Source organism: Bos mutus, chromosome 18, assembly GCF_027580195.1.
Source record: "Bos mutus isolate GX-2022 chromosome 18, NWIPB_WYAK_1.1, whole genome shotgun sequence".
In the NCBI taxonomy this organism is placed as follows: Eukaryota; Metazoa; Chordata; class Mammalia; order Artiodactyla; family Bovidae; genus Bos; species Bos mutus.
The window spans coordinates 12,441,133-12,467,784 of NC_091634.1; the positions used below are offsets into that span (position 1 = coordinate 12,441,133).

The window sequence follows — 26,652 nt, forward strand, 5'->3', positions numbered from 1 at the left end:
TCCTGCATTGCAGGCAGATTCTTTACCAGCTGAGCTACCAGGGAAGCTTGGCAGTTGTTAAATGTCTTCATTCGCATCTCTGGAATGTCAGCTGCAAGGGCCAAACAGGAGTGCAATGACATCCAAAGACAGAAAAACAACAACACGAGAACAACAATATCAACAATTTAAACTCTACATTCATTGAGCTTGAAAAGTAAAAGTGTTAGTCGTTCAGTTGTGTCCAACTCTTTGTGAGCCCATGGACTGTAACCTGCCAGGCTCCTCAGATTGGAATTCTCCAGGCAAGAATACTGGAGTGGTTGCCATTTCCTTCTCCAGAGGATCTTCCTGACCCAGGGATCAAACCTGGGTCTCCTGCATTGCAGGCAGATTTTTTGCCATCTGAGCTACTAGGGAAGCCCATTGAGCTTATTATACATTATATCATGACAACCCACCTGATAAACTAAGCACATAGAATTTTTATTTCTTGCATAAAGGCACACAGTAGGACCTGTGTTTTAAATCCAGAGCTTTGGCTCCAGAGCTCACCCTTTAGTATCTTATTGGCCTTGGCTAGAGAAAAACAGACCAGGAAAAAGAATGATGGGCACAGAGGAATGTGGTGCTGGTAGAGAGGGAAGAAGACTCTAAAAAGTGAAATCTTTGCAAGGCGAGACATTAAGAAGCGTCCATCACTGTCTCTAGGAGCACTCAGATCCTGAGAGTGAGTTTCACCAGAAAAATCTCCTTAACACAGTGCTCTCACTGTTCATTGCTGGCACAGAGACCTCCAGCGCCACTCTCAGCTATGGGTTTCTACTCCTTAAAAATCCTGATGTCTTTAGGTGAGCTGGGCTTATGGGAGGTGGGGACGATGGAGGGTTGAGTGTCCCTGAGGCCATACTGGAAGGTGGTTGTCTGATGAACTAAGACAAATAACTTTTGTCCTGAGTAGTCTGAAAAATAAAAAATCACTGCTATTTGGGCTTATAATAAAAGCACAAAGCATTTGAAGTGGATTACGCCAGTTTACGAAAGTACATGGTTTTTGACAGCTACTCTTTGAGTTTGACAAAAAAAACTTGACTTTCTGAAGTATATTGCCCATTTACAATTAATTAAAGAGCCCCTCCATTCAAGTTAATGGTCTGCAGATCAGACTTGGAGATGCTCTCACCTGATCAGACACCGTTATTTCACAAGAATGAATTTAAGGCCAGAGTGGGGAATGACGTATATAAAATTACATAGCATGTGAGTGGGACAAAAAGAGATGACACCAGTTTTACCTGCAACTCATTTTTAGCTGAAAAGAAAAAAACACATCCTGAAGTGTTGAATGAATTTCCACCCACCCATCTTTATCCAAGTTATCCTTATGTTGTAACTAGAGTGGAAACATCACACAAGACTTCCCTCAAAGAAGCTTCTAACTTCCTTTTTGATGCTTTCATTAAGAAGGAATGGTAGCCTAACATCTTTAGTAAAGAATTTACAAGATCCTCCCATCAGGCTGCAGGTCATTTTTAGGTCACTTGGTTGAGTCCACTGTTATGGATATTTATTGACATACCCTCCTCCCACCCTAACCATCCTTAGAGGAAGTCCAGGCAGAAATCGACAGAGTAATTGGTGCACACCATCTCTCAGCACTGGAAGATCGGGTAAACATGCCTTATACAGATGCTGTCATCCATGAGCTTCAGATTCATTGACTCTGTCCCACTTGGCCTACCCTACTCTGTCATCAGGGACACTCACTTCCGGGGATATTATTTCCCAAATAATGAGAGATAATTATTATCTCTCATTATATATATTATATAATCTGGTCTCAAATAATAATGTGAGACCAGAGGGCCACAGACTATTGGTTAGAAGGTGTTGGCCACCTCCAGTCTTATGGTTTGTGTCAGGTTCGTGACTACAAGAAGAATTCTTATTTCCAGATTTTTGTGGGAGGGAGGGAGATTTTAGAAATAGAAAAGTCCTCTCCCTTTTGCTCTGTTGTATTTTTTTTCTTTTTTCACCTTTACAAGATGTTATGTTTGCTGAAAAAAGTACCATGTACTTATTGAAACTTGTTATACAGTCGACCACAGGAAAAACCATAGCCTTGACTAGACGAACCTTTGTTGGCAAAGTAACGTCTCTGCTTTTGAATATGCTATCTAGGTTGGTCATAACTTTCCTTCCAAGGAGTAAGCATATTTTAATTTCATGGCTGCAGTCACCATCTGCAGTGATTTTGGAGCCCAGAAAAATAAAGTCTGACACTGTTTCCACTGTTTCCCCATCTATTCGCCATGAAGTGATGGGACCGGATGCCATGATCTTCGTTTTCTGAATGTTGAGCTTTAAGCCAACTTTTTCACTCTCCACTTGCACTTTCATCAAGAGGCTTCTTAGTTCCTCTTCAGTTTCTGCCATAAGGGTGGTGTCATCTGCATATCTGAGGTTATTGATATTTGTCCTGGCAATCTTGATTCCAGCTTGTGTTTCTTCCAGTCCAGCGTTTCTTATGACTGTGGTCATGTATGGATGTGAGAGTTGGACTGTGAAGAAGGCTGAGCGCCGAAGAATTGATGCTTTTGAACTGTGGTGTTGGAGAAGACTCTTGAGGGTCCCTTGGACTGCAAGGACATCCAACCAGTCCATTCTGAAGGAGATCAGCCCTGGGATTTCTTTGGAAGGAATGATGCTAAAGCTGAAACTGCAGTACTTTGGCCACCTCATGCAAAGAGTTGACTCATTGGAAAAGACTGTGATGCTGGGAGGGATTGGGGGCAGGAGAAGAAGGGGACAACAGAGGATGAGATGGCTGGATGGCATCACTGACTCGATGGACTTGAGTCTGAGTAAACTCCGGGAGTTGGTGAGGGACAGGGAGACCTGGCGTGCTGCGATTCATGGGGTCGCAAAGAGTCGGACATGACTGAGCGACTGATCTGATCTGCTCTGATACAGTTGACTGGTTTTATAATCTGTGTTATAATCTCTCCTTTATATGAACCCATATGTTTATATATACCTATAAACACAATGATTGGTTCCTACTGCATCTGTTACTATGCAATTTATGTGTCCAGCATTCATGTCACCTTCCCCTCTGGTCTTTATGTCCATACCAATGTAATTTGCAATTTGTGTGTGTGGCTTTCATTTTGAAATATAACCATACTCTGTAGATATATTTTTCAGGTCAATGCCTATGTTCTAACTCTTATCTTCATCCTTGATTATGTTACTGAGTATTGGTGTTTCTAGGTGTATCACCTAGATATCTAGGTGATCAGGTGCATCTAGATACACCTGATATTTGTGTATCAAGTTGATATAATGTATCAATTTGCCCAATGAACAGTATCAAATTGCCCAATGAACAGCACCCATCTGATTATATTCAGGCCCCAGTGTGAAGTCCTGGAGACAGCTTCTTACAGGGCTCTGTTGAGTCAGATGTGAACCTTTCAGTCGACAGATCATAAAGAAGACCCAGGGGTCTTGGGGATAAGGAATCAGGGTGGTTGGTGAGGATACCTGGAGGGATGGGACACTATTGACCAACTAGGGCAGAATTATTTCAACATTCCTGCCACCAACTATAGAGCCACACAGTAAGTGAAGCTCCTTATCTGCTGAAAATCCAGCCGCTCTTTGTTGATGGCCATGTGGGCCCATTTGTCTTTGACGTCCTCTTAGGGCATTACTGTGTACCCCATCCTGAGTTCTGCCGTCCATGACCCACGCCACTTTGAGAAGCCAGATGCCTTCTACCCTGGCCACTTCCTGGATGCTCAGGGGAAGTTCAAGAAGCCACAAGTCTTCATTCCATTCTCCATAAGTAAGTCATGCTCTTTCTCCCCCATGGGAATGTCTGCTCACTCCCACTCTGTATGTGACTCTCTTGATCCAACTCCAAACCCTGTGTGAACAGTTTGGGAGAAGATGAGGAGTCTAAAGGGAAGAGAAAGCAAGACATCTTCAGAGATAAGAATAGTGTGAGGGGGAAGGATAGGGATGATGTATGATGGGGAAGGAAGATGGAGACTCAGTCAGTGATAGAGATAAAGTGAGAGGCAGAGAAACATAATTGCACACAGAGAACAGACAAATAAATGATCCAATATTGAGCACCTCCTATGTGGCAAGAATGGGGAAAGGTGTTTATAATTTTTCTTTCAAAATTAAATAATGACATTTCTCTCATTTTTATACAAAAAATGAGGTATGAAGTAAAAGTGAAAATCGTCCGTAATTCATCACTAAACCTGACCTATTAGTACTACAGAGAATGTCCTTTAATGGTTTTATTAATATTTGCTCACACACAAAGGTAGGTGGTGGATAGGTAAATAGATAAGAGGTAGGTAACTTAATTAAAAGTAACAAGAAAGGAAGAAAAAGAAAGAAAACTCCTTAATTTGTTTCTTGTTAGCTGATTTCATATTTAAAAATACAAGCAAGACTAGAGTGAGATATATGAGACACTTAAGGCACAGAAATGTAAGGAATATTCAGTCCTAGGTTAACCCTGATTCAAAATGCATTCCTAGGATTATTCTGTTATCATCACTTATGAAATAATTCAGTTTTGGCCACTGACTTGAAATTCATCATATTTGAAGTGGTTATTCTCCTCAGGTCTATTTCTGTTTTGGGGTTCTTTTTTTTTTGTAATAATCCATATCCACACTGATTCTCTAATCTGTCTTTTTCAGCTATATAATATTCTTTGAATTATTAATATTATATCTGTACATATATTTAAATATTTTCCAGGGGACATTACTCTTCCTTTTTTTTTTTTTGTAACACATTTTATTTTTCTTGAGTGTATTTTAGAATTATTTTGTCAAAGTCCCAAAATATCCCACTGGGATTCTACTAGGATTAATCTAAATTTGTATTTTGATTCTGATGCTTTGCCAAATCTCCATTTTTGATAGTAATGGTTTAGTCACTAAGTCATGTCTGACTCTTGCGACCCTATGGACTGTAGCCTGCAAGGCTCCTCTGTCCATGGGATTCTCCAGGCAAGTAGACCTGAGTGGATTGCCATGCCATTCTCCAGATCTTCCCGACCCAGGACCCAGGGATCTAACAGGTGTCTCTTATGTTTCCTGCATTGGCAGACGGATTCTTTACCATGAGCACCACCTGAAGCCCATTTTTGATATGTCCTAAGCAGCAGCAGAAGCAGATAAAAGATAGTGTGTTCATTTAGTCCTTGTACCACTGGTGGCATCTTGAACTTTTTTAAAACTAGGTTTTGCATATTTTTTGCTAAATTTATTCCTAAGAAACATGGGAGAAGATTGTGGCTATTGTTTGTAGGGCCTCTTTGTCAGCTCAGCTGTGGGCTGCCATAACAAAATGCCGTAGACTGGGTGGCTTAAAAAAAATAAATTTATTTTCTCACAGGTCTGGAAGCCACAAGTCTGCAATCAGGGAGCCAGCATGGTCAGGTTCTGGTGAGGTCTCTTCGTGGTTTGCATGCGGCCACTATCTTGCTGTGGATTCGCATGCAGCCTGGGGACCGTGGTCTTACTTCTTCTTCTAAGAACGCTCTCCTCTCAGGGAGACCCCACCCTAATGAGCTAATTTAAACCTAATTACCTCCCAGATCCCTTCTCAAGATACCGCCGTGGGCATTAGGACTGCAACATATAAATTTTGGGAAGATAGGCTTCAGTCCAGAGCACTCTTCTAAAGGCATTTCAAATTGTTTTACTAAGTATATCAGAAATCCACTCACCTTTTGGGGTGTGTATGTCTGTCGTAATTGAACAAATTCCCTATATTACTTTTATACCTTATAATGTTTCATTTTATTCTCTTGGATTTTCCTAATAACTGATGTTAGCAGCTGTAAATGATGATATTTTGAGTTAATTGTTTCTTATGTTAAGGTCACATGTCATGTTTTCCCTAATATCAAGGACTAGCACTTCTGGAATCACATGAAGCAATAGCACTGATAGTGAGCAATCTTGTCCAAGTCCTAACTTTAAGGAGAATATTTTTATTTTCTCTATGAAGCTGAATGCTGGCTATTGCCTATTCCAGATATTTTATGGCTACTCTACCATATATTTTTCTCAACTGTAAATCAAACTAAGGAAATGTTTTTTTCTCCATATTTTACAGTAAATTCTTTTTAAATTTTTAACCAAGATATTACACTGAGTATTCTCAATAATCTTTTCAGCTCTTGTCAAGAGGATCAAATTGTCTTCCTCCTTTGATCGCTTAAAAAATAGTCGCTGTCTCAGTGTTGAATCATTCTATGTTGTAGAAGTGGAACAAGAGAGGCTGGCAGGGTGAGCAGGTTACTTGCTCAAGGCCCGGTAGGAAGTCATGTTCTGCGGAGGTCAGGGCGGGGCTAGGCTGTAATAAATAATCTGAATATCTCAACAACTTAAAATTAAAAGGTTATTATTTTCCTGCTCATGCTACGTGCCCATCCCTGACCATAACAGTCATGTAGAAATGGGGGCTAGTGGGGACTCTCTCCTGACATATGAAGAAACAGGGAAAAATGTATGACATGCATAAGTTTAGACCTCATTTCAGCAGATAAAGGAAATCTCATCCAAGTTCAATGTGGCAGAGAAGTTTATGCACCAAGAGATGTACTGGGAATACTTAATGAATGAACAGTAATGAACTTGGCCACACACACAAGGCAGCTCTCTGGGCTCCTTTCCTTCCCATGAGACTGTGGGTCAACAAGATGCAGTTGAAACTCTTGCCCAACCCAGGAACATGCTGGTCCCTCTCTTGGATACTCCAGTGGACACAGCCTGTGCTGAAGTCGGTCAAGGATATTCAGGGTTCCACCTAGATGGACCCATTGGTGATAGTTGACCCCGTGTGGCAGGACGATGTGAGGAGTGGTCATGAGAGTCAGAAAAATGGGTGCAAATGTGGGCAGGGTGTTATTTAAAGTCTCTATCAAGCATGATGTGGGCATGACTAGACAGTACCTCCATGGGTTGGGGTGTAGGGATTGAGTCTGGGAGGCTGACTCTGTTGCTTGCTGATGGTGGGCAGGACCAGGGTGCTGGGAGGAGGGTTGAAGTGACCAGAAGAGTGTGGACACTCAGAAGCTTAGAGCAAGCACCATGTATCCACTGGGTAGAAGTAGGTCAGTATTTGATCAGCCAAGTCCCCACCTACACCAGAGTAGGCCAGAGGTTTCAGCTCCCCTCTACCCCTCTCTGGGAAGGTCCTCTGGAGGAGGAAATGGCAACCCACGCCAGTACTTGCCCAGGTCCAGCCCTGGCTGATCCAGGGTATTCGAAGGAGAGACGGCATAGGCAACCTATTTATTTAAATATTTATCAAAGATATAAAGAGTAATAGAATGAGGATAGCTCAGTGAGGAAATTCAGTGGAGAAAAGAGGCTGAGTAGCTTGGTTTACGCGGGAGACCAATAAAACTTCAAGACAAGAAGTTTGCACCACTTACGTAGGCCGCAGGCGTCCTTCCGTTCTCCCGGAGGAGACACTGAGGCCTCCCTGGTCGGATCTTAGAAGCCCAGGCATAATTAGTAAGCATGGTGGGTTCCGCGCTCCAGATGGAAACTCAGCCAGAGTGAGAGAGAGCGCGACATGGGGAGACCAAGTTTCGGTGAACAAGGCCCGCACTTTATTTTCCAAAGTAGTTTTTATACCATAAGTTATGCATAGAGGATAATGGGGGAAGGGGTGGAGTCATGCAAGGACAGCAGTTCCTGGTTCTAATTGAAGCCAGGCTTTCAAACTTATCATATGCAAAAGTTCAGGTGATTTACATCATGGCCTGTTAACATTTTAAGAAACATATTTCTCTAAAGGTGATTATTCCAAAGTCAGGCACCAGCCTCCAAAAAAGCATTGGACAAAGCTGCGTTCCTATAGGGCAATGGTGAGGTGGGCTCAATCAAGAAAAGAATTAACTCAAGGGTCCAAAGTTACAAACATTGAGGCTACTACTTACATTTCTATACACCCATTGTATCAATCAATACACTGCCAAGGACACAGTAGGTAAGGGGTATGGAGACTTAGCAGCTAACATTGGCCCAGTAAGTGAAAAACCCTTCACCAATACAATTTCTAATCAATCTTTTAACTACTCAAAAGAATCTGTGTTTAGACAGTTTAGAACATCTCCTGCCTCTCACAGTTGGGAGGCTCTGAACAATCACATGTGGCCGGAAAAACCTATTCAGGCAGGCTAGAGGATTTCCAAAGGAGTTTGTAGGTTCAAACACTGTCACACCCAGGAATTATTAACTGGAGCTGTAAGCTAACTCTTTTTTCAGAGAGGTAGTGGGGGACAGCCCCCCGTAAAGTCAGAGGTGTGGGTGAAAGCACAAAGCAGAAAGTAGGCAGACTCTGGTTTTGGGGGTAGATGCTCGAGAATTTCCAGGGAGACTCTTGAGGCTCGATCCCGCCTTTGCATATGCCGAGCCTCCTTCCTCAAGACCTTTGTCATGGGTGGAGCTCCTCGTGCTGGCTCCCTGCAGTGATAGAATTCCAGTTGAGCTATTCCAGATCCTGAAAGATGATGCTGTGGAAAGTGCTGCACTCAATATGCAATATGCACTCAATATGCAATATGCCAGCTCCCGGCAAGTACTCTTCCCTGGAAAATCCCATGGACGGAGGACCATGGGGTTGTGAAGAGTTGGACACAACTTAGCAACTAACCATCACCAACATAGAATTAGAAGTGCTTGACATGTAAATCTATGTAAATGAGCATGCAAATATCCTTAGATTTTCACAGTGGGCAACCAAGTGCTCTGTGGGGCTCTCCTCATTGACACTGTCTCCCTTACACCTGCAGGAAAATGCCTCTGTCTGGGTGAGAGTTTGGCCCGCTCCAGCCCTTCCTCATCTTTACCTCTTGCTGCAGAATTTCTCCTTGGGGTTTCCCAAGGCCCCTGTGAACATTGACCTTACACCAGGGGTGAATGGGCTGGGGAGACTGCCCCCTGTGTTCCAGGTCAGCTTTCTACCCTGCAGGGGAGGGGGAAGGCAGGAAGAGGCTCAGATCCCCTCTGAGTCCTTGTATGCAGCCCCTCCCTCTGTCCAGAATTAATATGTGCAGGCTCCTGACTCCTCCCTGCTCACTCTCTCCTGTGGAAAGTCCCTTCTGTGGTCTCCCCATCATCCAGCCTGCTGTAGTCACCCTCATCCCCAGATGGCCTGTGTTGTTGAGGATATTTCAGGGTCAAGAAATACCTACAATATATCAGTGTTACCACCCCGCTAGCACAGTCTGGATAACTGAAGCCCCAGAGGAGGACAAGATTTAGACCCAAGCTTACCCAGAGCAGCAGCAGCAGCACCAGGTTTGCTGCCTCCCTTCTTTGTCTCATTTACTCTGCTCACCCCTGCCCTCCTCCTCTCTCCTTAAACTGAAATGGCTAGTCCAGCCCTCAGTGCTGTTTTCCTGTGTGACTTCTAAATATCTCCCTCCCCTCTTTGATTTTATCCTTTAAAACCCATGAGACCAAAATAATGTTCTGTTCTCTCTGGCCAATGGCTATCTGTTCTCCCTTTGCTCTCTCTCTCTTTTAGATAAATTCACATATCTTAACATTAACCATAACAATTTTAAGGTGTACACCTCAATGGTATTTAGTACAATCATGTTGTGTAACCATCAATTTTATCTGTTCTGAAACATTTTCATCACCCCATAAAAACCTCCATGCCATTAACATGTCAGTCCCCAATTCTCTCCTCCAATTAACCCCTGACAACCATGACTATGCCTTTGGCTTTTATTTTTCAGATGAACTCATCAATTCTGGAAATTTAATATAAATGGCATTATACATGAAGTGATTGTTTCGGCTTTTTCATTTAGCTTAATGTTTTTAAGTTTCATTCACATTTTGGCAGGTATCAGTACTTCATTTCCTTCATGGCTGAATAGTATTGTGTTATGTGGAAAAACCACTTTTATGTATTCCTTCATCAGTGGACCAAATCAGTCAATCCTAAGGGAATGAAGTGAAAGTCACTCAGTCGTGTCTGACTCTTTGCGACCCCATGGACTATACAGTCCATGGAATTCTCCAGCCCATAATACTGGAGTGGGTAGCCTTTCCCTTCTCCAGGGGATCTTCCCAACACAGGGATTGAACCCAGGTCTCCTGCATTGCAGGGGATTCTTTACTGGCTGAGCCACAAGGGAAGCCCAAGAATACTGGAATGGGTAGCCTATCCCTTCTCCAGCGGATCTTCCTGACCCAGGAATCAAACTGGGGTCTCCTGCATTGCAGGTGGATTCTTTACCAACTGAGCTATCATGGAAGCCCAATCCTAAGGGAAATCAACCCTGAAAATTCATTGGAAAGACTGATGCCGAAGCTCCAATACTTTGGCCACTTGATGCAAAGAGCCAACTCATTGGAAAAGACCCTGATGCTGGGAAAGATTGAGGGCAAGAGGAGAAGGGGGTGTAAGAGGATGAGGTGGTTAGATAGTATCATTAACTCAATGGACATGAGTTTGAACAAACTCCCAGAGATAATGAATGACAGGGAAACATGGTGTGGTGCAGTTCACGGGGTTGCAAAGATTCAGACATGACTTGGTGACTGAACAACAAATAGGTACTTTGTACTTTATTGCTGGAGGAGAGGTGTGCCCAAGTGCAAGCCCTGAGGTGAAGCATCCAGATCCCAGGTCGTCCTCATCTCCCCTGACCCATTCTAAACTGTTGTTCGTAAGGGGTCAGGGATTGACTGTCTCCTCTTCTGAAACTTCTTTCTGCTGGAGAGACCCTAGCCTTCCCTAGCTTATAGAATCCCTCACTGAATATTCTCAGACCTGTAGGGACCTGGACCACTCTGCTGGAATGGGCTGATTTCCTTGAGTAATCATAAGGTTTAGTTCCAACTATTGGAGCCTGGAAGACACAAACTTAACCTAACCTTTAAACAAACAGGGGCTGAAAAGAAGAACAACAATAGCCTTGAAGGGTCTAGAAAGGAAAGGAACCACATTAACGTTGGAAGGGCTTTCTTAACCGTTGACCAGATGGGGAGGCGATGTCACCCCTTTCAAGAAGCCACTCTGCTTTGGTATATATTTTTGTTAATCTCGAGATTCAAGTTTAATATGTTTCTCTATTTTTATAATGGAAGTTCTGGACCTATTGGTCCCAGATGTCTTTATTGGACCAAAAATTCTTAGTCATAGGTTGACCACAGTAGGGTAGATAACAGAGCATGAGACATACGTAGTAATATGAATTTGTATGACTGGAAAAGAAAAAGCGTTATAAGAAAATGAAAACCTGCTGCCAGCAAGTTTGTTAAACCTCATAGGATCCTGTAGAACAAAGTAGAGAATCAGTTTCTAATTTTCTCTCCTATATTAAATAACAGGATTGGTGGTTATTTGTCTGCTGAAGCCTAGCAGCTTGTTGTCAAATTTTCTCCATGTTTGTTTCCACTGATACCTGAGTCAGGAAGATCCCCTGGAGAAGGATACGGCAACCATTCCAGTATGCTTGCCTGGGAAATCCCATGGATAAGAGGAGCCTGGAAGGCTGCAGTCCATGGGGTCTCAAAGAGTTGGACATGACTCAGCAACTAAACACACGCGCGCACACACACACACACACACACACACATCTTTAATGGTCATCAGGTCTGTGGCTGTTTTCTTTGCCTCCCGATCTGCCGTTTTTTGTTCCCCTGGGTAATTTGTGAATTTTCCTTTTGGTGTCCACAGCAGGGAATAACTACTACTAGTTTTGGCTTTTGAGCCCTTTCTATGAGCTGTAAAATCGCAGGTCCATATTTTACAGGGGAATTTTTTGCATATAAAAATCCTCTTTCTTTTCATATGGTAGCATGGGCATGTATAAGACAAGGAAGGCATATTTTGAGTCTCTGTATATATTTATAATCTTTCCTTCCCCTAAGGTTAAGGCTCAAGTTGGGGCTATTAGCTCAGCCCTTTGGGATGAAGTATTACTGATAAAGGTTTTGCTTTTACGAAGTATAAGGGTTCATAATAGCATGGCCTGCCCTCCCAATGGAGAAGGCAATGGCACCCCACTCCAGTATTCTTGCCTGGAAAATCCCATGGATGGAGGAGCCTGGTGGGCTGCAGTCCATGGGGTCGCTAAGAGTCGGACACGACTGAGCAACTTCACTTTCACTTTTCACTTTCATGCATTGGAGAAGGAAATGGCAACCCACTCCAGTGTTCTTGCCTGGAGAATCCCAGGGATGGCGGAGCCTGGTAGACTGCCCTCTATGGGGTCGCACAGAGTCGGACACGACTGAAGCGATTTAGCAGCAGCAGCAGCAGCCCTCCCAACTCTATCTTTAAGGCAACTACTGACATGAGTAAACCATTCCTCCTCAGGTTTTTCTATGGCCTGGTCAGTAAGATCAGATCCGTAGGCATAAACCTAGTCAAGGGTTTCAAGGCAGGAATGTCTTAGTTCTGGGGCCTGAGTAGGCGTTAGTGTTGCTGGGTTGAGGGTGTGGCAAGTTTTGAAGGTTACATCTGGGAAGTCAAGAAGTAAAGCGTGGTATTCAGTAAGGTGGCCTCCAGCTAACGAATGGTGGCCTTTAATTTCCAGAATCCCTTGTCCTCGGTGAGGGGTCTGGACTTCCGGTGGCTGTCCACAGGTGGGCTTGTTTGCTTCTTCCACTAATAAAGCAGGGGCAGCTATCACCCAGATGCAGCCAGGCCACCCTCAGGCCATGGAATCCAGTTGTTTGGGAAAAATAGCCAATAGGCTTAGGAACTTCTAGCTTTCGTACAAGGACCCCCAGAGCAGTGCCCTGTTTTTCAGCTTCATACAAGATAAATGGCTTTTTAAATTGGGGAGTGCTATATCTTAAAAAAAAAAAAAAATTCTCCTGGGGACTTCCCTAGTGGTCCAGTGGGTAAGACTCTGTGCTTCCACTTCAGGGCACAGGTTCAATCCATGGACAGGGAACTAACATCCCATACAAAATTTCCTCCCAGATTACAAAGCAACATGCTCCTCTTTTAAGGCAAAATAATAGAGACTTCTCTGGTGGTCCAGTGGTTTAGAATCCACCTGCCAATGAAGGAGACATGGGTTTGATCCCTATTCTGGGAAGATTCATATGCCTTGGGGCAAAGAAGGCAGTGTGCCACAACTATGGAGCCCTTGCGCTACAACTACTGAAGCCAAGTTCCTGGAACCCGTGCTGCACAACAAGAGAGGCCAGCACAGTGAGAAGCCTGAGCACCGCAATCAGAGAGTAGCCCCAACTTCCCGCAACTAAAGAAAAGTTGGTGCACAGCATGCAAGACCCAGCATCACCAAAAATAAGTAAAGAAATAATAAAAATAAAACAGAATGATAAAGCTTCTCTTTCTCAACTAACCTGGAAATACCTCTATGGTACATTAAGCTGAAAGGTAAACTTGAAAAAGTCTGACTGGCTGTTGTTCTCAACTGGGAGTGCGGGTCAGAGTCACACGAATGAATGTTGCAAATAAAAATTCCCATGACCTCCTAGTGGAGAGTCAGATCCAGAAAAGCTGGAAGGAGGTTCAGGTGAGTATTTGCACAAGGCCAACAATGGTTTCATTTTTCTCCTCTCACAGGGAATCAAAAGTCTGGAAGGAGATCTGCTAAACAGTTAATCATGGTTATGTCTAGAAGGACAGGTGAAGGAGGAATTTTACATCAGACTTTATACAATTTTGCATTCTTTTTTTGCAATTGTTGATGTTAGGTATTACATTTCTCTGTAAGCCAAACACAGAGATATGCTCTTAAATACATAAATTGTCTTAAATAGTCAGCAAATTTATCCTGTGTAATCATTATGTTATCAACATCTGACACAGCAAAGAAGATGCGAGAGGTGGAAAGAGACAGAGAGAGGGGCAGGGCAGAGGGTGGATGAGAAGGAGACACAGGGAGATGAGGAGAGGTGGAAAGGAGAGGAAGAGAGGCGGGCAGAGACCAACAAAAAGACATGAGGAGAGGGGGAAAGATGCCCAAAGAGAAAAATGTGACAATAAGAGATCAAAGGAGACACAGAAACAGTGAGTGAGGGGCTCAGAAACACAGAGGGAAACACAGACACAGGGAGACAGACACCGAGACAGAGAGATGGAGAGAGAGACAGAGGGAGACAGATCTCTTGTGAAGGTTCTGGGGGCCAGGAGGGCTGCCTTCCCTGTGACCTGCTAGCTCAGCCCCGGGAGGACCTTACAGCCCCTTCTTTCTCACAGCGGTTCAAGCTCTACTCTGGCTTCTTGAAGCACCTTCCTGGCGCTCACAGGCAAGTCTACAAAAACCTGCAGGAAGTCAACGCCTTCATCGACCATGGTGTGGAGAAGACCCATGAAACCCTGGACCCCAATGCGCCCCCCTACTTCCACCCTGCTCCTCCCAGACCTCATCGACTCCTGCCTGCTCTGCTTGGATACAATGGGATTCTGGAGAGGCAATGGGTGGTGGGAGGGGAGGAGAAAAAGACACGGGGTGAGAAGGGAGGAGAAAGGAGTAGAAGAATCTGGTGAGGGGAGATTCTGAAGGGGAAAAACATTAGCAAGTGGTGAAAAGAGCTACAGAGGCAGAAAGAAGCTGGGAGAGGAAGGGGGACAAATACACCAAAGAGATGGAGAGATGGATTGCAACCAAGCAAGGCTGAGGCAGGAGAGAGATGGTTGAGCATAGAGGAAGGAAAAAGGGCCAGACGACGTGAGACCCAGAAAGAGGTGGAGGGACCCAGAGACATGTATGTGCAGCAGGGCCCCAGTCTCTCCTGACATGAACCCTGTGCCTCTGGACCCAGGAGAAGTCCAACTTCAACAGCAAGTGCCACGAGCGCAACCTCATCGTCACTGCTCTGTTGCTCTTCTTCCCTGGCCCTGAGACCACCAGCACCACACTCCGCTATGGATTCCTGTTCATACTCACATACCTGCACGTTGCAGGTGGGCGGACTGGGGACAGCCACTTGGGGGAGGGGCGTTCTGACCCCTCTGGGGGCTGCAGAAATGGGTCTAGTGGTCTTCTGTGAACCAGAAAGGCAGTGTTCCCCTCTTATACCAGGAGCACTGTAGGGTTTCTTTCCCTCTTTGGCCGTACCCTATAGCAAGACAATCATATTTCCCCCACCAGGGATTGAACCCATGCCCCCTGCATTGGAAGCTCAAAGTCTTAACTACTGGACCACCAGGGAAGTCCTGGAGCACTGGAGGTTCTGAATGACTCCAAAACTAAGCCAGCCTAGTTGGTGGATGGATGAATGAAGAATCTCCCAATGTAGGGGTTTCCTTGGTGGTCCAGTGTTTAGGACTCAGTGCTTTTACTGTCTTGGCCCCAGGTTCAATCCCTGGCAGAGGAACTAAGATCCTGGAAGCAGAACAGCATGGCTAAAAAGAGAGAAAGAGAGAGAAGCTGTCAATGTCTTTTCCTCCATCACTTAAGGATAGACCCATCCATTTATCCATCTGTCTATTCTTTGATTCACCAATTAAACTAATTCATCTTCTGATTCTTTCATCTATGATTCATCTAAGGACATACACTTCCATTCTTTATTTGGATAATTGATTCCTCTGTTGATCTTTTAAAATAATTATTCACTGAATGGTCATTGATACATTGGTCCCTTTATTCATTCATTCATCCACATAGTTTTCTAAAACTAGGTAACCTACCCTAATCCTTCCATCATCCAGTTTTTCAATTCATCCTTCACCCAATCTATCTTTTGATTTATGTACTTAGTAATTGACTCCTTTATTCTCCCTTTGTTTATATATCTATTATTCAATCCATCTAACCACCCACTTATTCCTCTATTTATTCCTTTAAAACAATTCATTCACTTTATTCTTCCATAAATTTAACCATCCACCATTCATGTGGTTTACTGGCTAATCATGTTCATTTATTTATTTGTCTATGGATCATTTATTAATAAATGATTAATTGATCTTTGATAAGGAAATAATATATCCATTCATTAACATTCTTCTATTCATCAGCCTTTCCATTCATGAATTGACCCACTGCTTGATTGATTGATGTATTCATTTATTTTTTCCAGTTGTTTGTGGGTTAATTCACTGATCTGTTTTATTATTATATTCCTGAGGACCTAGCACATTGGCACATCTATAATACACTCACAATAAATATTAGTTCTTCTTAGAGGAGGAGTTTCTACAGGTTCATACCTTGAGTTCTCAGTCTGAAATTCTGAGCAAAACGTGGGTGCACATGTGTGTGCATGCTTGCCTGTGCATGTTGGGAGAGTATCCATAGCATTCATTAGATACCAACAGGTGAGAAATTTACAATTGTTCCACTTCGCCTCCTGTTACAAGCTGGTTACTCAGAGGGGCGTCAATAATCTAACCATTTCCTATAGGTTTTTCTGGTTTCATTGGCCTGGAAATGAATGGGCTAATGTTCACAGAACACTGAACTGTGTTCCAACATAGAAAGCAGTGTTCCTGGAGAAATGTCTCTATAAACAAGTTTCACTCGCCCCACGCTTCTGTGCAGAGAGAATCCACAAGGAGATTGACCAGGTAATTGGCTCATATTGCCCTCCAGCCCTGGATGACAGAGCCCAAATGCCATACACAGACACAGTCATCCATGAAATTCAGAGATTTGCGGACCTCATCTCCATTGGCGTGTCCCACATGGATACTAAAGATGCTCATTTCTGAGGGTACATCCTCCTGAAGGTACAGCACCTTACTGGGCTCCCATATCTCCTTTGCGTGAGCCTCCTACAACAACTCTTCTGGTTGGATCACTCACTCTTGTTTCATTATGTCTGGGGGTGGGTTGGAGAGGGAACGGAAGTGTCTTTTAATCTTGTGACCCTCCCCTCAGGGCACAGCAGTCTATCCCATCCTGAGCTCTGCTCTCCATGATCCGGGTTACTTTGAAAAACCAGATGCCTTCAACCCTGACCACTTTCTGTTTGTTTGGGTTTGTTTCTTAAATTTTTGGGTCACTCTGTGGGGCATATGGGATCTTGGTTCCCTGACTAGGGATTGAAATGGCACTCCCTGCATTGGAAGTGTAGAGTCTTAACCGCCAATAAGGACCCCCTGACCACATTCAGGATGCCAATAAAAGTAGGCTGGACCTGCATTCCAGAGTACAGGTGCCATGGTCTCCTTGAGACAAACAGAGGTCTTAGTTCATGGGGCAGTTAGCTTACACCAGTTGCTTTACCTGTATTCACCCATCCCATCTTCACTCCAAGCCTAGAGGGGGCTAGAGAAGTGAAACCACATCCTAAAGCACATCTTGGGAAGCTAGACCTTGGGCAATTACTTTTAACCTCTTGATTGGTATGTTGCCATTTTCTCTTCCAGGGTATCTTCCAGACGCAAGGATCGAACCTGTGTCTCTTGTGCATTGGGCAGGCAAATTCTTCATCACTGAGCCACCTGGGAAGCTCCACACACATTGGTATCAAATATCTGTTGAGCACTATGCTGATCCCAAATATTTTATTGGGGTTTGAAGGTAGTGCAGCAGGTAAGTCACATCGAAACACAGTTTTTGCCCCAGGAAATTTACAGTCCAGTAGGGAAGATGAGCATAATTCATGGTCACAAAATAACCTATAATTAAACGACTGCTTGCAATATGTTTAAAACTGCTTGGCTAAAGTACATGCTCAGAGGGCAACTCTTTTTTTTTTTTTAACTTTTCATTTTTTAAATAATAATTTTCTTTCTTTCCTTTTTTTTTTGGCCATGCTGGGTCTTCTGTTGATGCCCAAGCTTTTCTCCAGTTGCAGCGAGCAGGGGATAGCTGCAGTACTCGAGTTTCTCATTGTGGTGGCTTCTCTTGTTGCAGACTGCATGCTCTAAAGGTCTTCAGTAGTTGCAGCACGGTGGCTCAGTAGCTGCGGCTCCTGGGCCATAGAGCACCGGCTCAGCAGTTGTGGTGCATGGGCTTCGTTGCTCCAAGGCATGTGGGATTGTCCCAGATCAAGGATGGAACCCATGTCTCCTGTGCTGGCAGGCAGATTCTTTACCAGTAAGCCACTAGGAAAGACCAAGGGCAACTCTTATTCAGATAATTAATCATAATTGTGGTAAGTGCGCTAAAGCTGGCTTTGGGAACATAAAATAGGAAGTACTGACTCCCCCTCGTGGATCGGTGAGGAAAAGCTTACCTGAAGCAGGGGCTTCTAAGCTATGACATCATGGGGAGTATCAACCAGCCACTGAAAGGGGTGTTCCTTCAGAGGGAGAAGCAAGGGCAGAGCCTGCAGGTGGACACAGCATGGCCCATCTTAGAAAGTAGAACTCTGGAAGACCCGGTTACAGAAGTCGCGTCCGACTCTTTGCGACCCCATGGACTATAGGCTACCAGTCTTCTCAGTCCGTCCATGAAATTTTCCAGGCAAGAATACTGTAGTGGGTTGTCATTTCCTTCTCGAGAAGATAGCAGTGAAGAGCTCAGCTGGGTGGGGCCTTGACATGGGGAGGAGTCTGGATTTGTCCTGCCTGCCAGGGATGGGCTGGAGGTGGGGAGGGGGAGCTGGAGGCGGGGTGGTGGGGATTATCGGGGGAAGTCAGGAGGATCTTGACCTGCTCTGGCTTCTCTCTCTCCCCATTCTCCACTCTTTGACCCCATCCAGAAAAAATCCCAATGCCCAGAGTCTTTCTCCTTGGGGAGAAAGGTAGACCCCAGCATCACTTCCCTAATCTTGAATCTCACAGGTGACTTCAGTGACCAGGGACTCCTAGCTCCTTGCAATGCAATGGCCTCTTCCCTCGTTTCATCTTCATGAGAATCAGGCGACACGTGGGGTCGGGGAGCTGAGGGTCAATTTCTCCATCCATGAGTCCTTTCTGAAGTTTAGAGAATGACAGAGATGTGGCAAATAAACAGACACAGACAGATAAGGACAAAGGAGTGAGGAACACAGAGAAAGACAGGAGAGATGATGGCAGAAAGAGACTGACAAATGATGGCAGAAAGAGAGTGAATATGAGATAATAAAAGAAAGTGGAGGGTGAAGTGAAGCGAAGTGAAAGTCGCTCAGTCGTATCTAACTCTTTGCAACCCCATGGACTGTGTAGTCCATGGAATTCTCCAGGCCAGAATACTGGAGTGGGTAGCCTTTCCCTTCTCCAGGGGATCTTTCCAACCGAGGGATCCAACCCAGGTCTCCTGCATTGGAGGCAGATTCTTTACCAGCTGAGCCACAAGGGAAGCCCAAGATGGAAGGTGGAGGAGGGATAAAAGGTAGAGAAACAGAGTAAGACAAAGAGAGGAAAAGAGAAAGTGATATAAGGAGCAATGAAGAAACACTGAAGGAGAGAAGAGGGAACTGTACAGGAATACTGAAAAATGAGAGCACTGCAGAGAGAATCAGACCCGTACAGACAGACAAAGGGAGTTAAACAAGATTGGCGAGGACAAGGAAGAGGAACAAGGAAGGGAACAAGAGAAGACAGATAGAGAAACAGTGCCTGGCAGAAAGTATAGCCATATAAAAATACTGAGGAGATGGCCATCGGCAGAGAGAAAGAGCCAAAGGGTGTCCAGTTGCAAAGCCCCAGGGATGGGGAGGACTGATTAGGAGGAAGCAGAAGTCAGGCTGTTTTGGAAAAGCCTGGTTGCAGAACCAGTTACTGGAGGTGAACCAGCTGGGAGCTCCATTCCAAATATTCGTGAGCTTATGTATCCTAACCTGTAAAAGTGCCTAGAAGATGTGGGTTAAGTGTTACTCGAAAAATTTTGACAAACACTAACTTCTTTATCTTCATAATAGCCCTACAAAATAGGTGCTGTTCTTCGCACATTAGACATGACAGGCATCAAAAATGTCAAGTCAGAAATATGAACCTGCCTATATGTGGAGGATTCTCAGGTGGCACAGTGGTAAAGAATCAGCCTGCAAATGCAGAAGATGCAAGGGATGCAGGTTTATCCCTGGGTTGGGAAGATACCCTGGAGTAGAAAATGCAACCTGCCATTTTCTTTTTTTTTTAAATGTATTTATTTATTTTAATTGGAGGCTAATTTCTTTACAATATTGTAGTGGTTTTTGCCGTACATTGACATGAATCAGCCATGGGTGTACCTGTGCTCCCCATTCTGAACGCCCCTCCCACCTCCCTCCCCATCCCATCCCTCTGGGTCATCCCAGTGCACCAGCCCTGAGCACCCTGTCTCATGCATCGAACCTGGACTGATGATCTGTTTCACATATGGTAATATACATGTTTCAATGCTATTCTCTCAAATCATCCCACCCTCGCCTTCTCCCACAGAGTCCAAAAGTCTGTTCTTTACATCTGTGTCTCTTTTGTTGTCTCACATATAGGGTCATTGTTACCATCTTTCTAAATTCCATATATATGCGTTAATACTCTGTATTGGTGTTTTTCTTTCTGACTTACTTCACTCTGTATAATAGGCTCCAGTTTCATCTACCTGATTAGAACTGATTCAAATGCATTCTTTTTAATAACTGAGTAATATTCCATTGTGTATATGTACCACAGCTTTCTTATCCATTCATCTTCCGATGGACATTTAGGTTGCTTCCATGTCCTGGCTATTATAAACAGTGCTGCGATGAACATCGGGGTACACATGTCTCTTTCAAGTCTGGTTTCCTCGCTGTGTATGCCCAGCAGTGGGATTGCTGGGTCATATGGCAGTTCTATTTCCAGTTTTTTAAGGAATCTCCACACTGTTCTCCATAGTTGCTGTACTAGTTTGCATTCCCACCAACAGTGTAAGAGGGTTCCCTTTTCTCCACACCCTCTCCAGCATTTATTGTTTGTAGATTTTTGGATAGTAGCCATTCTGAGTGGTGTGAGATGGTACCTTATTGTGGTTTTGATTTGCATTTTTCTGGTGCTGGAGAAGACTCTTGAGAGTCCCTTGGACTGCAAGGAGATCCAACCAGTCCATTCTGAAGGAGATCAGCCCTGGGTGTTCTTTGGAAGGAATGATGCTAAAGCTGAAACTCCAATACTTTGGCCACCTCATGAGAAGAGTTGACTCATTGGAAAAGACTCTGATGCTGGGAGGGATTGGGGGCAGGAGGAGAAGGGGATGACAGAGGATGAGATGGCTGGATGGCTTCACCGACTCGATGGACATGAGTTTGAGTGAACTCCAGGAGTTGGTGATGGACAGAGAGGCCTGGTGTGCTATAATTCATGGGGTTGCAAAGAGTCAGACACGACTGAGTGACTGAACTGAACTGAACTGATAATGAGTGATGTTGAGGATCTTTTCATGTGTTTGTTAGCCATCTGTATGTCTTCCTTGGAGAAATGTCTATTTAGTTCTTTGGCCCATTTTTTGATTGGGTCGTTTATTTTTGTGGAATTGAGCTACACGAGCTGCTTGTATATTTTTGAGATTAATTCTTTGTCTGTTGCTTCATTTGTTATTATTTTCTCCCATTGTGAAGGCTGTCTTTTCATCTTGCTTATAGTTTCCTTCGTTGTGCAAAAGCTTTTAAGTTTAATTAGGTCCCATTTGTTTATTTTTGCCTTTATTTCCATTACTCTGGGAGGTGGGTCATAGAGGACCTTGCTGCGATTTATGTCAGAGAGTGTTTTGCCTATGTTTTCCTCTAGGAGTTTTATAGTTTCTGGTCTTACTATAAAGAAACTGGTCTTACTGTAAAGAAACTGGTCTTTCTGGTCTGATCTGTTTAGATCTTTAATCCACTATGAGTTTATTTTTGTGTATGGTGTTAGAAAATGTTCTAGTTTCATTCTTTTACAAGTGGTTGACCAGTTTTCCCAGCACCACTTGTTAAAGAGATTGTCTTTTCTCCATTGTATATTCTTGCCTCCTTTGTCAAAGATAAGATGTCCATGGGTGCGTGGATTTATCTCTGGGCTTTCTATTTTGTTCCACTGATCTCTATTTCTGTCTTTGTGCCAGTACCATACTGTCTTGATGACTGTAGCTTTGTAGTATATTCTGAAGTTAGGCAGCAACCTGCCACTTTCTAATGATATTCATGCCTGGAAATGAAATGGTATTCATACCTGGAAAATCCCATGGAGAGAGGAGCTTAGTGGGCTACAGTCCATGGGGCTGTGAAGAGTTGGACATGACAGAGTGCACACACACACCTATGTGCAGGCAGATGTGTGTGCATGCACATGCACACATACACACACACAAGCAGCAATATCTTCTTATATTCTGTGGGGCCACAGAACTCTTCAAAAATTGAACAGAAGTTACAAACTCTGTTACAAATAAGCAAGGTGCATCACCCAATGACTTGCAACTGCTTTCAAAGGATTTGGTAGTCTTCTACCAGTCTACTGTAACTGCGAGTTAAAGGCTAATCCCATACAAATCTACTGCAATGGACAGAGGTGTCTGGGTTTTGGGGTGTGACAGGGCAAAGAATGTGCATGCATCCTGTGTCCACATTGTGAACTTCTGTTCTGTGCTAGTGAAGGCATTGCTTGCACAGATTTATTCCTCTTCTTCACCATCACCCTCCAGAACTTCTCCATGGCCAGTCCCATGATCTCTGAGGACATCAACCAGACTCTCCAGGAGAGTGGAGTGGGCAAAGTGTCCTCAGTCTACCAGATCCAGTTCCTGCCCCGTCAAAGAGGCTGAAGGAAGGTGATCAAGGATACCAGGGTCATGTGTGTCCCCACCTCTGCAGAGAGTGGCCGCTGGACTCTCTCCCTGTCTTCCTGCCTCTGAGGAGACTGTGCTGTGATTCAGCATCCCTCCCCTCCATGGATGACACCTCCATGGTGAAATCCCATCTACGTCTCACCTCCTTCTGTCTTTCTGCAACTTGGCTCAGGATCTCTCTGTACTTCTGTCTCCAAGGCTACAGTTCACCCTGAGTGACTTCTCCCCTCTTGAGAATAGCCACAGCCTCCCTTTCTCAACTCTTGGGCTCCATGATCTGTGCATCCATGAGCTCGCTTGAGTCCTTTCAGTAGCCCCATTCAGTGGGTAAAGTGATCATGCCCATCATATAGATGAGTAAACAGATGCTAGTAAACTGGTAAACTAGCCAGAGGTCATCTGGCTAGTAAGTGGAGATGCGAGATTCACACTCTGGGTCCCTGGCTGTTGAACTCAAACTCTTCACACAACTCCTTTCTGTGCCCAAGATAGAGTTTAAAATGAAGATGAAGTTCACTTCTGGTAACAAACCAGTTTAAAGTGCATAATGAAGTGGCATTTAGTTCATTCACAATCCTGGCCATCACCAGCCCTATCTAGTTCCAAACACTTTCATCACCCAGAAGAAGACTCAGTACCCATTAGTAGTCAATCCCCAGTTACCCTTGCGCTTAGCCCCTGCCAACACCAAATGCTTGCTATCTCCATGGATTTGCTATTCTGCACATTTCATATAAGTAGATCATAAAATGTTTGGTCTTTCATGTCTGGCTTCTTTCACTTAGTGTGGTGTTTTTGCGGTACACTGACACTGTAGACCATAGGTGTACACAGAGTGGACCCCCCACTTATTCATCTGCCTGCTTCTCCCACCTCCTTCCATCCATCAAGGCCCCATCAGCCCATGCCCCCTGAGCTGTGTAGCTCTATATAGGGATCTTGAGTCCCTGTCAGTTCAGTTCAGTCGCTCAAACTCATATCCATTGAATCAGTGATGCCATCCAGCCATCTCATCCTCTATTGTCCCCTTCTCCTCCTGCCTTCAATCTTTATCATCAGGGTCTTTTCCAATGAGTTAGTTCTTCGCATCAGGTGGCCAAAGTATTGGAGCTTCAGCTTCAGCATCAGTCCTTCCAATGAATATTCAGGACTGATTTCCTTTAGGATTGACTGGTTTGACCTCCTTGCCTGTATTTCCCTCCTAATGCCCTGCCACCCAAATAATCTGAAGCCTGACATCCCTGGGGCAGGTGATGATCCCTGCCAGCTTAGTTGTGAACCGTTTATTGTCAGGTCACTAAAGAGCCTCAAAAAAGTGAGAATTCTCTTTCACACCTCCATGCCTGTTCCTTGAGGGAAAACCTGTTGTCTTGGTCATCACTATACTCTCAGGACCTAGAGTAGTGTGTATCAGATGACAGGCATCTAAAATATTTGCTGAGTGGGCTTCCATGGTGATCCAGTGGTTAAGATTCTATGCTTCCACTCTAAGGGACTGGGTTACACCCCTGGCTGGGGAAAATCCCACATGCCGTGATGTGTGGCAAAATAACATAAGATAAAATAAAATTTTCCATGGGGAAAAATGAATGAGTCAAGAAACCCATTGGGGCTTCCCTGGTCCCTCAGTGGTAAAAGAATCTGCCTCCCAATGCAGGAGATGTGGGTTCGATCCCTGGTCCAAGGAGATCCCACAATCTCCTTGGTGGAGCAATAAGCCTGTGCACCACAGCTACTGAGCCTGCGTTCTAGAGCCCAGGAGCTGCGGCTACTGAACCCACGTATCACTGCTACTGAAGCCTGCATGCCTCAAACCCAAGTTCCCCAATAAGAGAGGACACTGCAGTGAGAAGACCCTTGAACTGCCACCTCTGCCCCCCAACCCTTGCTCCTGCTCGCTGCAACTAGAGAAAAGAAGTGCAGTAACGGATCCAGCACAGCCAAAAATAAATAAATAAATAAAATTATATATATATTAAAAATACAACCCTCCAAACCCAGACCACACAGAGTTAGGTCTCCCATCAGACCCTACCTCCTCCTCCACACCTCACTCTTCACAGATGCCCATCCTCAGCGGGCACAGGACACCCCACTTCTGCTGGCCAGCTAACCTCCATCCCTCATGATGCAATGCCACAAGCCCATAAAACTGTCTGAGAGCTGCCCTTGTGGTGCCACCACACTGTACCCAGCCTCCACATGTTCTTGGAGCTGACACTGCCTCCCACCATCTTGGGGGATGTGCTCTCTGTTCAAGGGCATCACCCACCAAGACACTTCCAGCCTGTTAGGGGCCCGTGGGGAGCTGGCTTAGGATCTGCTGAGATGATAAACTTCATGGCCTCTGCAGCTCCTGCAAACTTTGGGCTCCCTCTTGTCTCTGGAGAGTTAGCAGGACCTCTGCCAAGGTAGGATCCTGGCACACCTTCCCCACCCATAGGGCAAAATAACAAACAGTGGAGCAGACTACCTTTAAGAGAGACAGCAGGATCGAAGGCAGGCACGGACCATGGCTCTCTCCACCATCCTGCTCCTCATTCTCTTCATTGGCCTCCTGCTCCTCTGGGGCCGCCCTGCCTCCCAGGGCCACCTCCCCCCTGGACCCTGACCTCTGCCCTTCCCGGGAAACGTCTTGCAAATGGATCAGAAGGGCCTCCTCAAGTCATTGCAGATGGTAGATGGAAAGGGCAGGTGGGGGTGGGGGAAAAGGAGGTGGGTGGATGGAAAACAGCTGAGGAAGCAAGGGACCTGGGGGTCAAGTTCGGGTGTGACTTCCCAGGCCCCCTTGGGGACTGTCTTCTTCCAGCCATGATCTGGCCCTAGATACACGATAGAGAAGCCACCAGAATTCTTATGAGAAGGAGTGAAGACAAGGTTGGGTGGAGAGAGAAATTAAAAAATTTTTTTCTTTAATTATTTATTTTTGTTTGGAGGATAACTGGTTTACAGTATTGTACTGGTTTTATTTTACAAATTTATTGGAGTATAATTGATTTACAGTGTTGCATTAGTCAGGTGTACAGAAAAGTGATCCAGTTTATATATATATATATATCATATATTTATTCTTTTTCAGATTCTTTATCCATATAGGTTATTACAGAATACTGAGTCGAGTTCCCTGTATTATACAAGTAGGTCTTTGTTGGTGATCTACTTTGTATATAGTAGTGTGTATGAAAGTATTTTTTAGTGTGTGTATATTAATCCCAAGCTCCTAATTTATCCTATCCCACCACCCATGTTTCCTCTTCAGTAACCATAAATTTGTTTTCTATATCTGTGACTCTGTTACTGTTTGTAAATAAGTTCATCTGTATGATTTGTTAAAAAAATGAGATTCTATAGAGTGCTATTACACATTTGTCTTACTGTATCTAACTTCACTTACTATGATAATCTCTAGTTTCAACCATGTTGTTGCAAATGGCATTATTTCTTTTTTTTTTAATGGCTGGGTAATATTCCTCGGTATATAAGTAACATATCTTCTTTACCAATCCTCCGTCAATACACATTTAGGTTACTTCCCCGTCTTGGCTATTGCAAATATTGCTACAATCACATTGGGGTGCATGTATCTTGTTCTTTTTTTTTAAAAAAAGACTTTTAATATAGTCCCCAGTACAGTTTAATAATACATGCCAAATGAGTGTTCAAAAGTAGTCATAATAAAGATTGACGATAATAATTATCAATACTTTGAATGGTCTGGTGGAAGAACTCATCCTTAATGCCTCTTGTGCAGTATTTTGTAATTAATTTTTATTGAAGTATAATTGATTTACAATGTTGTGTTAGTTTCTGCTGTACAGCAAAATGAATCACTTATGCGTACACATATATCCACTCTTTTTAAGATTTTTTTCCAAATAGGTTAGGTTATTATGGAGTATTGAGTCGAGATCCCTGTGCTCTACAGTAGTTTCTTATTAGTTATCTATTGTTGGGGGCCAGCATGAGGCACTCCGCCCGTGGCAAAGGTCATGAGGAAGGAGGCTCGACATACGCAA

The 26,652-nt window shown here is 44.2% G+C and overlaps 1 pseudogene; it reads left to right on the plus strand.

Moving 5' to 3' along the window:
- The window catches only part of LOC102281961 (cytochrome P450 2B11-like), a 28,974-nt pseudogene extending 6,362 nt beyond the window's left edge, over positions 1-22,612 (plus strand).
- Positions 22,613-26,652: the final 4,040 nt, after the last annotated feature.